Source organism: Mastacembelus armatus, chromosome 15, assembly GCF_900324485.2.
Source record: "Mastacembelus armatus chromosome 15, fMasArm1.2, whole genome shotgun sequence".
Lineage (NCBI taxonomy): Eukaryota > Metazoa > Chordata > Actinopteri > Synbranchiformes > Mastacembelidae > Mastacembelus > Mastacembelus armatus.
The window spans coordinates 14823464-14839621 of record NC_046647.1 but is presented as its reverse complement, the minus strand read 5'-3'; the positions used below and the strand labels follow the sequence as shown (position 1 = coordinate 14839621).

General features: G+C 40.8%; 1 long non-coding RNA gene across 1 annotated transcript in view; it reads left to right on the top strand.

The window, feature by feature from the left end:
• LOC113131856 (uncharacterized) overlaps positions 1–16158 on the top strand; it is a 94658-nt gene that overhangs the window by 18318 nt on the left and 60182 nt on the right. The window lies entirely within an intron of this gene.

Here is a 16158-nt window from a genome sequence, read left to right as displayed (position 1 = left end):
TGCTCATTAAAGTACTCTCACCACTTTTGACTATGAAGGAGAGATGGGGAAGTTTGGAGGGTTTCCTGCTTTATGCAGATGTTTAACACCCACTCCATCATTTAGTTACAGCAAACCTGGGTGGGTTAAAGCTTTCATCAGCAAAGAGGCAAAGTATCACAAAAAGGCAGGAGGGGCTTCAAAAGGTAAATTTTACTGCAGATTTAAAGTGTGACCAGGTAGAGTTGTAAGAATATACAGCTAAGTTCAATGTATTGTGTGTAAATCTCCAACAAAGCTTTCAGTGGAAGCTAAGATGGCTTAAGGCTCTGGCAGTGACTGTGCACTAGGTGGTGCCCCATCTCTTCACCAACCCAAAATCATGTTCTGCTGCTTTTCTGCTCTAAACTTGTGATTACAGTGTTGTGCATGTGAGCAGAGTGATGAAGCTTTACTCAATGGGTTACTTAAGTTATAATGTAAGAAAAATTTTGTATGTGCTAGTGCACTTTACAAACATATTTTTACACCTCCTACACTTGTGCACACTCACATATAAGCACATGGTGCTCTAAACACGTTCTGCTGTCTTTCGCTCCCTCTCTCTTTCACTAACCCATAATAATTTGATCTGAGAAAAGAAACCTGGTACTGGTTGATTAAAAGGGATTCAGGTGATGAAGGCTCCAGTCTTGGTGCTGAGGGCCTATAGTTTCAGCCTGGCCCAAGGCAGCAGCTGGAAGCGTAATTACACAGGCTGATTTATACATCATTAAAGCCTCCATATAAGTCACCCCTTTTGAAAAGAGCAGTTAAGCTACTTATACTTTTCAGAAAACAGCAGCAATTCTGTATAAAATGAATGTATGTCGTTCCTCTGAAAGCATATGGTATATTTCTCACCTATTAATAATTCAAGTTGAATGAGCAAAAATTAGTTGGCTCAGTTACTGCCGCGTTTGTCCCACATTAATTTCACAGACATTTTGTAAATGGGGCTATTACGCTAAAAACAAAGCAGAGTGAATGACCGCGGTTTGCCATACTTAGGAAAAGAGAGGGCCTCATTCGTACACCTGTCATTTTCAAACACGGCACCATTATGGTTTTCAGAGAGGGGATATCACACCTTTCACTGTAGCTGTGTCCCTTCTGTGGAAAAGCAGCAGCCTTGAAATTGTTACCTGTGAGAGAGAGCCATTTGTAATCTGAAAATCCAGACATTTGCTTTTCATTTCAGAGTCTGTCAGATAACTGCATTTCGGTCTGGATTTTAAAATGAAAGAAGCAAATAGTTAGCATTTATACTGAGGCAATTAAGAAGACTGTGGTCTTTACTTTTGTGTTTTTTCATTCTAGTCAATGCATGCAATGAGTTTCTCCTCAACTTATAAACTCATAACCAAGGCTTGACTAAAATCCAATGAGGGTCTTATTATTTGCGTAGCTGTAGTACATACAAGTGAACAGGTGTTCTTTTAGTCATATCAGAGCATATACATTTTAACAACCCTTTGACACCTTATATACACACTGGTTTTGAGATACACACACATACACTCATGCACATTCACCATCAGCACAGAAGGAGCAGCTCAATGGGGCTGAGCACATTGTTGCTTTAACCTTCTGCGCCAGTTATCCCTCTCAGAGCTCCAAGCCTTGGCAGCTAACTCTATTGGCTTTTTGTCATGAAGCCTTGGGTTGTACAGTGGCTGGGGGTGGATAGCAAAGGGGGATTGGGGGAGAGAGATCAGGAGAGAACAAAACAGCAAGAAAAAATCTTTTCTTTCACATTATGCCTGAAGTGAAGTGAGTGTGAGCAGGGGCTAAAGGAGGCCTAGTCGAGGCTTGTGGAGGCTCCATCGTCTTAGGGTCATTATGCTCGGCAGATCATTAGGCCCTGAAGAGGAGGCACACGACATTGCACCCAAAGCCTCTCAGCTGTGTCGCCGCAATCCTCACCACCCCCACACCCCAACCTGACCCATCCATTCACCAAGGCTGAACACCGGGTAAATGACCTGCTCTCTGTCAGGCTCTCAGCTAAATACTTGTATTCTGGTGTCAGTATGGCTGCTTGATGCTAAGATGGATGAAAGGTTGCAGCAGAGCTCCTTTCTAATCTCCAGGATGGCAAAGGGTGCAAAATGGCTGAAGAAGTGGGTTCCTTTTCTTGTCCACTTGGTGACCTTCCACACCTTGTGTTTGGAGAGCCTTTTGTGTGGTAAATGCTTCCCAGTCATCTAACATGGATAAAGCTAAATCAGAAATCTGTAACTCAACGGTGACATGGAAATTCGATGTGTTTATGTCACCATGATATTTTACATGATGAATTCTGTCCTTAATAGACCCATTAGCGTGCAGGAAGAAACCAGTTATAGAGAGGTCACATCTCAAATGGTTTGCAGTCTTAAATAAAAGGCCAGTGACAAGAAGAACTGTTAGATTCGTATTGGTTGATACATTTACAAACTCGGCCCTCTCTCTGTTGCTCTCCTTCCTCTCTTGCTATTTCTTCCTCCTTTGCTTGAATGTCACCACTCTGTGGGACAATTTAACGTTGCTTTTAACCCTCACTGCCTCATAATTACCTTGACATTTACCCTGCATTCAATCACGTTTTTAGCAGCAGATTTATTGCAATGACTTTTTTGTATTGCAGAAGGCGGCAGTAATTATGCAGCTTATTAAGAACCTTCATTAATGCAGTTTTATATCAATAATATTCTGCACACTCTGTTTTTTCTGTATGGAAGAACACAGTGTCAGCTGTCTCAAGACAGAGTGACACAGGAAAGGACAGAAATACTATTAGATGAAGTATCAGATGACTCGGGGTATGAGGAGTGGAACAGGGTAACACTGCCTCTCCCTCCTTTATTGCTCAGGTTATTATCACAACTGCTGGGGAATTGTCGAGACCGGGAGATAGGAGTGGCAACGATCCATCCGGGACTCGTTCATCACCACGCGCTGCAGCCCCCCGAATAGAAATTACATCTGCATCTGAATTAGTAACATTATTCGCCAATTTGGCTCAGAGTGAACATTGTTCCATTGAAGGTGGAATTAAATTAGAAAATGAGTGAGTCTTTAATTTTCAGATTATAAATCAGGGAATATAATTCACCTCCTTGTACCTTAAGGGCAATCACATTATCCTAAGCGACATTTTATCCTCAGCCCTGCCAAGTGATCTCGTCATGACACACAGTCACACACCAATCATGTTTCCTGGGGAAGCAGAAAATACATCTTCTCCAGAATTAGATGTAAAATATGAGTGTCTCCTCCTGGATGAGAGCTTATTTTACATGAAGTTTGATGGTGCTTCTGAACTCATAAACACTGTGGAGAATTACATGGTTCAAGTTGTGTGGCTTCCTGTTTCAGCTCTATAAGTGCATAATTGTGTTGGTTGAAAACTAGGTGAACATACAAAATATCAGAGTCCTACAGCTGTAGTTTATATGACACTTGGAAAGTTTTACAAATGGAAAACACACAGCAATCACCAAGGTCGGTCTAGACCAAAGGTGTTGATCTCAATGTTATTTGAAGCCACTCAAAAATGCCATTGTGCTAGTATTCTGTCTTTTTAATACAGTGTAATCCATTGAAAGTTACTACTAGGAGAAAAAAATTCCACTGCAATAGAAAATGAGCTTTAACCCTTTTTAAACAATCCTGTAACATTACAGTGAAAATGGTGCTTTGTTGTAATAAACAACTTAGCAACATATAGTCACACATAACCTGGTCAAATTAGAAAGAACGGATAAACCTTTTACTGCCAGTCGTTGCAGTACTGTGGCCCAAAACTCTCTGCCTGTTCATTTCATTCTGGCCAATGCCCAGACCTCATTAAAAATGAATGCACTCCTTAAACCCCAACACTAGGCCTTTTCCATTAGGGAGAGAGATATGAGGGTGATAAACATTATTTGTGATCGGATATGAATCGTGCGAGGATTGGCTGCAATATTGGAAGCCACATTGAAAAGTGATTGTGCTTGAATTCCCCCATGCAGTTTCATGCCATATCACAGCTCTTGTAATTTGATTCCTATTCATTTTGTCCATTGTTGTGTATTATATTGAAAGCCCTATCAAGCTGATCTAGACCAACCAATTTGGATTTTTGTTATTCTGTCCCACTTGGTTGATTTTAAGCTGATCAGGATATTTGCCTGGCACAGTCTTGGGCATTCTGAATGGCCTTATCTTACATTTAATTACCATACTGCCTTTGTTGAAGCAAAATTCATCTATTTTGGTGTGTAGTGGTGGGGTGTGCATAAAAATGAGGGGGAAAAGAGAAAGAGATGAAGAGTGTTTGGTTGTCATCACTTTGTGTCTGTAGCTCTGATGTCACAGCATCTTTGATATACTGTACAGGTGTATTTTCATGGAAACAGTGCGTTGGTGGATCTCCCATAAAAGGCAATAACCCTTGACAGGCTATTGGAGATTCACCCCTGAGCGCTCAACTGACAACCTCCCAGACATATACATTTAATATTCCATTTATTGATTGATTTTATGGGACATGGTTAACATTATCATCAATACTGCCCTCGGGACCTAGAAACCAACTTAGTCAGAAAAGAATAGTACTTGTCATAGATTATACATCAGTATGAATAGATTTTTCATTACAGTACACATATGGTATACCTTTTTATGTTAGTGTGTGTATATGAGGGCAAGTGTGCATCTTTCTGAGCCTTGGTGAGCATGTTAGGCAGCGGCTTGAGCATATGGGGATGCATTTCATATGGAATTGCCTACAAATAGACGTCATCCAAAGGCATTTTTCAGAATCCTCCACACTACTACTGGTTTTTGAGCTGTATTAGCCTGACTGTTTGACATCGGCACAGTAGTCAACGTGCATATCTTACTTTCCTCCAGGTTCACTGACAGTCAGTACGGGATGATAATGGTCGCCCTTGGACACTCTGCACCATGGGGCAGGGATGTGATGGGCTGCAGCTCAGGCACATATTAATATTAATACGTATAAAAGCCGTCCGGCTGGCACAGAGTCATCAGCTGTAGACACACATAGACACGCACAGGAATGCTAAAGTGTGCACATGCAAATACACACTCTCTCAAAGGCACATCCACATGCTCGCAGACACACACATATAGAGAAAAACAAGTAAAAGGCCCATTATGGATATAACTGTGTGGCGATTGCAGATGGACCGTTTCCCAAGGTCAGTTTGAAACATTTGCCAGCAGGAAACCTACACAGAGTGCCGGTTATTCACACCGTTTGGGGAAAACACACATTATGTAAATGATTCTTCTTTTGGAATGCAATGTGCACAACTAGAAACAGTGTGCTAATGGCTACCATGTCAGCCAAAGCTAATGGTTGTTGTGTGTGTTTGCTTATGTGTGTGCCATGCTACATGTGTATAAATTTGTGTATATTTTGTACTTCATGTCTGTGCATGTGTAAGCATGATTGACTTAGTTCATAGTTATCTATGAATGCATGAGGGGATTTAAATACAGAAAGGCGTGAAAAGCAGGTTACAAGGAAAAAGGTTGTCTCACTTTACATATTTTGGTTAATTCACAGAAGTACTTTGGTAAACACCCAATAATATAGTAGAGAAAAAAGGGCCACCCTGCATTGGCAATAACACAGGTTTATTTAGGGACTAAGATGGCTGATGAAGGTACACAATGTCACCTCTGTCTCTTAACCAACAGAAGGCAATGTGAATAATCAAGTTCTATTTGCATATTTTTATATTGGCAGATAGTTTGGTATCAACAGTATCTACAAACAGTCTAAAGTAATGGTGCATACAGATCTCATTTAGCATAAATTGAAGGAAATGTCTAATGTGGTTATTGTACCTTTTCTATGTTTGGGTAGAGGCCATGACGTTCAAACACAAGGGCAACAAGGAAATAAAACTGATATGATTTGGAAATGAAGCTGCTGGGGGGTGTCTGGGTCACTGACATGTACAGTGAACTGAAAAGCAGATTTCAATGTCAATAAGCAAATTGAGGAGCCATGTTCTTGTTTTCCTCTGCGTTTCAAAAAAGGGGAGATGTAACCGCTGAAAAGGAAAATTAAATAGCAAATTATATAGCATTCTACATGGCATCTGTCAGGAGTGTGCATGGGCATAATGTTCTTTATGTGTCACCAAGCTGCATTTTTAGACTTTACTAAATCACTTTGAAATCCATATTGAATGCATGAAGATATTTTGTAAAGTGTTGTTAAATTGCAAAATATTAACGTGAAAAATAGGTACTTTCAAGACTAGGAATAGAAATAAATCTTCAAGAGCCAAGGGACTTTAGAATTTGACCCTTGCCCAGATGTTCTTGTGTCCAACTGGGCATTTCTGACTTGTTATGATGAACACAGGGTGTTATGAAAGCATGAGCACTATTATCAACCTAATACCTAGCCTATAAGGAAGCACAGTGAGGCCATATAGGAGTAAACCCCACTGAAGAGCACTTATTATTTGAGGAAATTAAATTATGACTCCCTGGTGCTTCCTATGTGAGGATACTTGACACAGTTGCTCCTCCTAAACAAAGACATGCTGAGACCTGTGATTACTCTAGAAGATAGAAGATCAGTATAACTAAATTGGAAATAAAAAAAAAGATTGGACATTGATGCAGGAGAAAAAAATTAAATTAAATTGGACAAATAAGAATCCATGTTCGTAGCATTTTATACATGATATAATAAGGTAAAAAAAAACAACAACTAGAACAGCTGCTCTATACAGTTGGTTTTAGTTTTACCTCAAGACTAAAGAAAACTCTTCTTTTCCAAGGCGGGGGGGTTGGACTGAGACAGGTCATATTTCACCGTCAGCCTGACTTGCCCCAGCAATGTGACAGCAGGTGACAAATAACCTGGCTCATGATTGAAATCTGACAAAATAACACTGTGTTTTATAATAGCGTCCCCAAGCAGAAATATGGCAGCCGCAAACTAAGCAGTGCTTCATCACCTCCATGCCAGTCCCAGCGGTTCTCCATTAAGGGCCAGATCATTGTGTTTTTCCTCCCCCCGTCCCAGCTGACCGCCGAAGTGACAGCCCGGCTTGCTGCCCTGACGTTGAAAAATATTTGTACTGACAAGGCCACAAATCACATGCCGACAAGTTTTAAAACTCAATATTCACTCAATGTGCATCTGCTATATTCTCGTTAAAAGTGTAATATGGTAGTCTCTCCCCTCCATGTTCTTTTATTATTATGGTATTGACAGCAACTATAATAAAGTTGTGCTGTTTTGATACCAGGGAGGGAAGCGCAGGACATGGAGAGACTGAAGGAAAGGGTGCATGGTGGTGAGAGACGAAGAGAATAGCTGGAATGGTTGAACACTTGCACTGTGCTGCAACAGAAGTGCTCCATTTTCTTGACAGTACTTCATCTGACATGCTTAGTTTGATGGTCTACTTGTGGGTTTCTCAATATGTGTGAAGCGTACATTGTACTGCATGGACAGACATACTTTTGAATCATCAAATGTAATCTCTTACTTAATCTTATCTAAATCACTGTTTAATCCTTTGTTCAACACAGCTGTCTTTCTGCTTATTATAGCTCACTGGAGTATAATCAGATACCCTTTGCCTGCTCTAGACCCCTATGCTGTACTATACTAGTGCTATCAAGCCAATGGTTACTCTAATTTCCCCTTAGTTTGAAGCCTTGTCGACCATGTAGGCCCTAATGTGTGCCCAGTGTGCACGGGTAAGTGTGCTTTAGGCTCATTGTTAACATAAGGCCAAATCTGTAATATAGCACGGACAATTAAGTGCACAATTTTTGTATAAATGCAAAATCCCTCACTGTGAATTATTTAATTCCCTCTCTACAGTTCATTTAATAGAGCCCTTTTGGCGGGCGGTTTGAGTCACAGAAAACTAATTTGATTCTGCTCCTTGATTTAATTAGATTTTATGATGTATAGTATTGCTAATTCGGTGGCTCACGATGCGTTGTCGGCGCCTGTCCCTAGCACTGGCGGTGAGCTGTCAGAGCCCCATTTGTAACGGTATTGAAAAATTCAAGCTTTATTATTGCCCCCTCACTCATTTTCTCCCATCATGGGGAAAGTAATGAGGTTTTAGTCTCTCCTCTTACTCGTCTCCCTCTCCTCTCGTATGCTTTCTCTTTTTTCTTTCGTCTATCTTCATTTCGCTATAGATCTTTCTTTTTTCTGTCCACTTTTTTCTTTTCATTCCCTCTCTTTGAAAACAATAAGAGTGGATAGAGTTAGGGAGAGCTCAGGGAAAGAACTGTAAGAGCAGGGAGGCAGAAAGTAGAAATTATGGCACCAACAAGTGCAATACAATAGGGGAGGCAGAATGAAGTGAACAGAGAATGTAATGAACAAATAAGACAGCAGTACAGGGGAAGGATGATCGAGTAAAAGAGTGAAAGAAAAGAATAAATGTGTCAGAGGGAAGTGGAATATGAGCATAGCAGCGATGGTGAATATGAGAGATAAGTAGCAGTTATAGAGGGAAAAGGAGAGTAGAGGGGAAAAGAGAGTCACTGAGGAAAATGAAGTAGATCAAGAAAGAAAGAAAGAAAGAGAGAGAGAGAGAAAGAGAGTGGAAGGGGGTGGGAGCAATGGAGATTGTGCCATACGCTTACAGTGCTCCAGGCTTGCTGCTCCAGCATTAGCACACTGATTCATGAGTTAAGTTTCCCCAACTGCCCACGGCTATTAGCTTTCAGTTCCTTCGGCTGTCATTTAGACTCCAAAGAGTCTTTTGGTTAATGCACTGTTTTAATGAGAGTGCACCACTCGCTAATATATTTGACTGTATGAAAGGTCACAACAGGAAGCTAAACAGATTGAGCGGGAGCACAATGGCGGCGGCGCTGTCAAGATGCAAGACAGGTTTTTCAGTTAACGGATTGGAGCAGGGGGCGTCGGGGGCGGGTGGCAGGGTTAGCATTAACCCATTAGGCAGCCCACTATAGTGTCACTGTTTCCCACCTTGTACCCGTTTTACCCAGCATCCAACTGTGCATAATTGGCCTTGGAACTGATGGGTTACTGTTTCCAGTTGCACAGTTGCACCCCATCCATCAACAGTTTTAACCAGACAGAGAAAGAAAAGTTAGAGAGACGGAAAGAGACAGGCAATGGAAGGGGCAGACACCAGGAGGAGGCACATGTTTCATTACCCATATAATCACCAGTCTGATTGCCACACAAGCAATATCAGAGCATCTTACAGCAGCCTCAGAAAATTTATATCTCCCTGACTATAAGATTCCCACCGACCCATTAACTACTCCTGGAATGCTGAGCCACTATGGGAGTAATAGAACAAGCACAGTTACAGAAATATGGAAGTCTCAATAAAAGTTTGCAAATTGAAAAATTTAGAGAATTACAGTATTTAAGATTTTTTTTTTTTTTTTTTTTTATTTCATACTTTAGTTTGCAAATCCAAGGTATTCCATAATTTGAAGTTTTAACAAGGGAGAACCACAGCACTATCAAACATTTTGACAACTCTGCATAAACAAGCATGGCCTCCGCCCTACTCCCTCCTCTGTCTTTGTCAACATCCAGCCACCGTTCTGTCATGGGACACCCATAAGGGACAATCCCTGAGTAGCAGAGTCGTGTCTAGGTTTGGGCCCCAAACCCGATAATCTAACAGTAATCCATTCAAAACTAATCAAACATTTACAAAGGTGCCATGATGGGGAGAGAGCTCTATTCATCAGCGTTCTCCATCACCAACACACAGGTCGACTTTGTTACGCTCGCGGCGTCTCAATCTACCTATGCAAATGAGACAGAAGCATGCAGGGTGAGTGGGGGACTGACAACCAGACTTGTGTACAAAAATTATAAACAAATATTCATCCATTATGGGTGGAGTCACATGCATCGGTTAGTACCTGGCAGTGAGGCTGCATATAAACTCTTCTTTTGTTTCGCTATCATTCACTGAGCAGGAAGTGGCGCTGTTGTCAAGGTGAATTAGCAGCATATGTCAAGCTTTTGTTATAAATCCTGACCTACTGTAACCCTTATTTCCCCCTTCTCCAATGTATGTACATGGCTGATGATATATCAACACCGCTCAGAAATTAATAATTCAGCAGGGGTGATTCCACAGTGGGAGTTGTGGTGGGATGTGGGACAAGCCTTGGAGTGAGAGTTGAGGGGTTCTGGGGAGTGAAAAGTGGGCTCCTTTCTCTAATCCTCTCTGAGTGCCTGTAGGCCCTAGACCTTTCTTCCCCATTACCCAAACCATTTGTTTATTGTGCAGTAATTACAAACCTTCAACCCTAAAGGCAAATAGGCGGAGAGGTGCTGTAATGATGGAGACATTTATAACAATATATCATAACAGTGGAATGGAATCAAACAATGAATTTATGTCACGGGGTATCAATAGCAACGAGCAGTAAAACAACCAGGTGGTTATTACTTCACAGTGAGTCGGGGCTTGTTGGAAATGGGAATATGTACTTGTTAAGGTAGACTATTATTGATTTGTAATGAATTGCATTCCCCTTAAATGCCAGTGTATTAGAAGGGTAATATGTTGCATTTTATTTAGCAATTTCATGCATGTTTGCTTCACAAGGTTAAAAACCACAATCTGTTCTGAGAAAACAAAAGAAAATTTTCTCATTTTCAGCACTCCAGAAGCCATTTAATGCTCCCTGTGTAAGAGTGGCAATCCCTATTACCGCTGGATAAAGTGTACCCTTTTTTATTTGAAATGAAAATGTCAGTAATTTCTTTTGAGATTGATGACTCCTTACACGCGGGCCCAATAAATGAAAAATTGATGAGGCTCAGTTCTCTCTTTTAATATTTAAGGCAATATTAAAGTCTCTCTTACATCTCATGGAAATAGTTTTATTTAAAAGGAATAAGACCATTGGGCATTGTTTACTGAACACCTCATGCATGTTTTATAAACCCGGTGGCTCTTGGAGGAATTCAAAGGCCCTTGAAATCGTTACTGTTTTGCAGTAAGTATAAAACGACTTAAGAGGAAGTCGAATGGCATCGGCATTGTTGTGTAGCTGCTCCCTTGTTGTTGGATGTGGGCTGCTATGATGAGGGTGCCAGTAGTGGATAGCAGTGCCAGCAAAGGGGGAGGGAGTAGCACAATAAATGGCTGAGATTTTATTTCTTCTATTGGGTCGTAATGTGTGCTCGGTGAGGAAATTGATGTTTAACGTGGCTGAGCGGACGAACAGGATGAATTGCCATTTAAAACAAAGACCCATGGGTTGAAAGCAAAGGAGGAGGGAGAAGAGGGGCAGTTAGATGTAGGACAAGGAGAGGAAGCTCCTTCAATTGTTCTGATAGTTTAAAACAAGCCAGAGGCAAGGAGAGTCCCATGCAACAGCAGAAAATGATACCGAAGTATTACCTGCTAAATTGTCACAGTTCAAATAATTCTTCAAAATGGCTGAAACAGGGAGCTCATTGGTATCAAAATACACAGTGGACCAAATTGAGCAACAGAGTTCATTTCCCAGAACAAAAGCTGATCTAATAACTTTCATGACTTTTATATACATGGAAGTAATGCAAGTAAGACTTTTTCCTTCAGTTAAATTATTGACCCCAAAATACTTTAATTACCTACCCTGCTTTTGCATACCCAAATTAAACTAGCTGTTGTACTTATATTTTAAGGGTTATATTGATCAGCTTGGTATCATTGAAAAGGAAACACTTTCGAGTTTATTGTGACTATTGAAATTTGGCTGACAATTTTGGTAATACATCGGGAAACACAGTTTCGACAGTCTCAGGCCCACACGTGGGCCCAGGGTAGGGGTGGCTGTAGTTTTAAGGATACATATTTGTCTGTGACTTGACTGAGATTTAAGTTTAGTCTATGGTTGAAGTAAAATTTTATTTATTGACCAAAAGTGTCAATTGTTATTGCATACACATACATACACACACAGTCAGAAAACAGCATATACTGTAAAACCTCCTATACCAGCAGGACACGATCAGCAGCTCCAAGTTGAGGAGCCCATTACATTGTAGTGGTGGTTAACAGGGACATTCGAACTGAGAACCAAGATACTCCAGCTCCCATTTAGACAAATTAAATCAAGTCCCATAATGCTTTATGTATCTGTTGCCTGGGTTACACATCCTAGCACACCAGGCCCCTTGATGGAGCGCAGAATGAAGCCTTTTATATCAGATGCTTCGACAACAGGGTGTGACTACTACCTGCCAACTATTATCAAAGGCACTGGTTTCATAGCTCTGCCATATTTTTTGATTGATCTAAATTACACGTCAGTGAGTGCTGCAGTAACATGATCTATAAAGAGATAGCGACTACTTGTACATTATTAAACTCCCCGAGCGGCTGCTCTGCTTTTGGATTGCTGTAATTATCTGTGCTGGAGGCACAACAAGTGGCCCAAACACAGCTGTTAGCCTGCTTGCGCACCCGAACACTGGTTGGCATTAATTGTTTCTGAACAGAAGCTACATTTGGCAGAGGTTAACATTAAGAGGAGGGGTGGTAGCATTCCGATATGTCTGTATCTAAAAATGAAGCATGTATGTAGTTTATAAAATATTTCTATGCTTTTATTTAAATATTGGAAAATAAGTATGATTTCAGAGTTCAGCAAAAAAAAATCTTGGTCATATAATTTGGTCCCAGGGTGTGCTCTATCCTGTTTGCTAGAGGGTGACCAGGATGTGCAATTCAACTGATGCTATTCTTTACATCTTCTCTCCAATATCCCATGAAAATAGATTAATCAGCCATCGGTGCTATATATCTTTTAAAAGCAGAAATTCCAGTAAATCCTCCTGGTTCTAACAGTAACTGCCTGTGGCCTTCTGACATCCATATATTCCATCCTGTAAGGGAGAGAAAGAGAGCAAGACAGCCAGAGAGAAGGCATTCTGGGATACCTAAGGGACTTCTGTGGGACTCTGGTGTGGGTCATGTGACCCAAGGTGTCCGACTCTATGGCACCAGCCAGGGTTTGTGGCCAAGTGCTGGTGTTGTGGTGACAGAGACGGTAAACAGGGCATATCAGTTTTACCACAGCACTTTACCTTAGAACAGATCTGTATTGTGAAGTGATGTATCATTTATATCACTCTTCAACTATAGATAACAAAGAACATGAAAAAGTGAAAACCTATTGGTAGGCTTAGAGGTGATAATAGGTCTATTAATAATCATGACAATTACACTTTGCTATAAGGTTGTTCAGTTGCAGTTTTATGTAAAAGCAGAACATGTATGTAAACAGATTTTTTATTAAAGAAAATCCATATACAAGCTCCCATAATGTGTTTGTCTTGGTTTACATCATCAAACACCATCAATGTCTTTTGCTTGCAAGCCTTATTTCATGATTCACCTTTTATGAGGACTGCTTGGGAGTGGAACAGCAGATGCAGACATTGAATTCGAATTCATACAAGGCAGACATAATATCAGGCAATATAGAGGCAGACAGAGAGGCTATTGAAATGCAAATAGACTGCTGGGGCCGCAGCAGCAGGGAAAAGAAATTGGCCAGGATGACAATGCAAGTAAACCACTCCAGTTTGTCAAGAAGGCCACGCTTTGTCACAAAACTGGGAATGGATTTCAGTACAAGTGCTGCTACAGCAGTAAAAAGAATAATATTCAAAAATAGGAGGAAAGGAGAAATAAAATAGTTGCCCACTGCACAACTCTCATGTTAAGATTGAGAAATGCCTGTAAAGTTAGCGTTTTTCAGTTTATTGCTGTGTGTTTTTTCTGATGGACCCTCTTTCGTGTGCAGGTTTATGTTGGGCCATGAATGTGAGCGATGTTGAGAGCGAGCATGAGAAGGATATAGTGTGAATGCATGTGCGCACTGGTGCTACTGTGCATGCACTTCCTTCATGCTTCATTCTCCTCATGAGTGGCCTTTCAGTGCATGGTGTGTTTTGTTAGTCAGGTTGGCACGCTCCATCAGGAGGAGGGACACAGAACCGGGAGGCCTCACCGGACCCTCAGCCATAATAAATTACCTACAAGTGCTGCAGAACAATAACACAAAAAAGTGCGAGCCATCCATTTCGCCACCATTTACAAGAAATCAATATCAATACTTAATGCAATGCGGATGAAAAATGAGCAGAGATACAGGGGCATAATACAAGCTCAAATGAAAGACCTTGTGCTGCTTCCCAAGGGTTTGGGGGATGAGGAGGGAGGTGAGATGTGAAAAAACTGAACTCTAAGAAAGATTGCATTATGCCTTTTGTTTTTGTCCCTCATCTGTTTTTGTAGTTTAAGTTTTATAATAATCTCTTTTCCCAGCTTGGTTCTTTAATTGTTAATCAATGTGCAATTTTGGCTCGCCAACAGCCCAGGACAGAGCATGCACAAACATCTATTTAAAATATTCCATCTTTAGAAACGAGTAAGTAACACTGAATCCTGAAATTTTTACTTTTTCTTTTTTTACTTACTGTAGTAGTGATGCAGGTCATCATCAGCTCTAACTGCTCATCCAACTGCTTCCAGCTAAGTAGATCAGCTGAATGTGCGGACATTTCCTTAGCAGTGGAGATCTCTTTACCATGTCACAAATGAATCATCTGTTCAAGATAAACATGATCTATATTTGTCCCCAAGGCTTGCTGCATGATGTCATCTCAGCCTTAATGTCCTATTTCATTGTGGTGGTCGTGATGTATTACAGACCTTGGCACGCAATGTAGAAAACTCTTGAGCCTTTTTTGACTGAGGGATAATAAAGATAGTGAAGAGAAAAGAAGGAAAAAAAAATCTTTTACATGAACATATCATTTTGTTTACTCTGAAGACTATATCATCAGTCATGTATTTCATCTTTCATTCATGTGGTGTTATTAATATGTTGTATTACAGATGCACAGAGCATGAATTGTATCTGTGGGGCTGTCATTTGACTAAAGATCTGCTTTTTACTGCCAGGTGCTTAACTGGCCTCAATTATACTTATCATCTGCAGTGAAAGGCCTTTTTAAATGGTACTTTTGTGTTGAAGTTCCCCACATCTTGTGGTTTGGCGACGTTTAAACTTCTCTGGCTCCCTGGAGGGCTAGCTAGCAATTTAGTCAAAGTTTATATCCTTTTGTCACTCTCCTGTCTTCCCTGCACCACTCCCCATTTAGTCCCTGTGGGTGAAATGTGGTCTTGCCTACACAGCTCTACAATAGAATCTTTGCTTTGGAAAATACATGCTTCTATACAGGTTGACCATGAGATAAAAAGAACAGATTTAGTACAGATATGAAAGCTGTGCAGTTTAAAGCATGATTCCATTTGTTGTTTCCATCTACATCTTGCTTTCCAAGTGTGACCATCTCAGTCCTTGCATCTGTCACCAGTAGATGGCACTGCAGCCAAGTTGTCAGCCTATACAGTTGCCGATTTCACCTGCCAGCTCCAACTGCCAAAGAAAAAAGTGCAAATGTATTTGTTTCACCCTGGCTTTGAGGGCTTTTTCAGCCACTGTCTTCAGAGGCCAGATGCTGCATGAGTGACACAGAGAGACAGACAGAGAGAATATCAATAACCAATATGCTCAGAGGCCAGTGACTGATGGTACCAAGTCCTCTAAGCACACAGAAACAATTTTCCTTTCAGAATCTCTGTGTATTCAAATTGCACTCTTGTTGCCCTGAGTACACAAATAATCATGGATTTGGCGATAAGCAACTAAAACATTTTTTTTTGTCTCTCTCTCCTTGTTCTGCAGTTACTCAGGTAACAGGCTATCAGAAGCAGCGCATACATCCTTTACTATTACATCTGCCTACCTCTGACTTATCAAAAGGCAAATAACATCAATTAGTCTTTGGAGGATAGAGTATTTTCGTATTGTTAAAGGTCTGGTGTCGAGTTCTGAAGGGAGCCATTGTCCCTTCTTGAGCTTGAGTCCTTTAGAGTGCATAAGTGTTTATTGAACTCAATAGAAAGCACTAGGACAAAGGGCCTTGATATTCCTTACTCACTTGCTGTAGAGTTTGTATCATAATTTCACTCTAAGCTGTTGCAGTCAGGGCTGTGTGAGGAATTTTGGCAGTCATTCAGTGTGGCTCTTTGAACCCTAGCTGGCCAGGTTGTGTTGTGGGTTCCACCTGGGTACTCT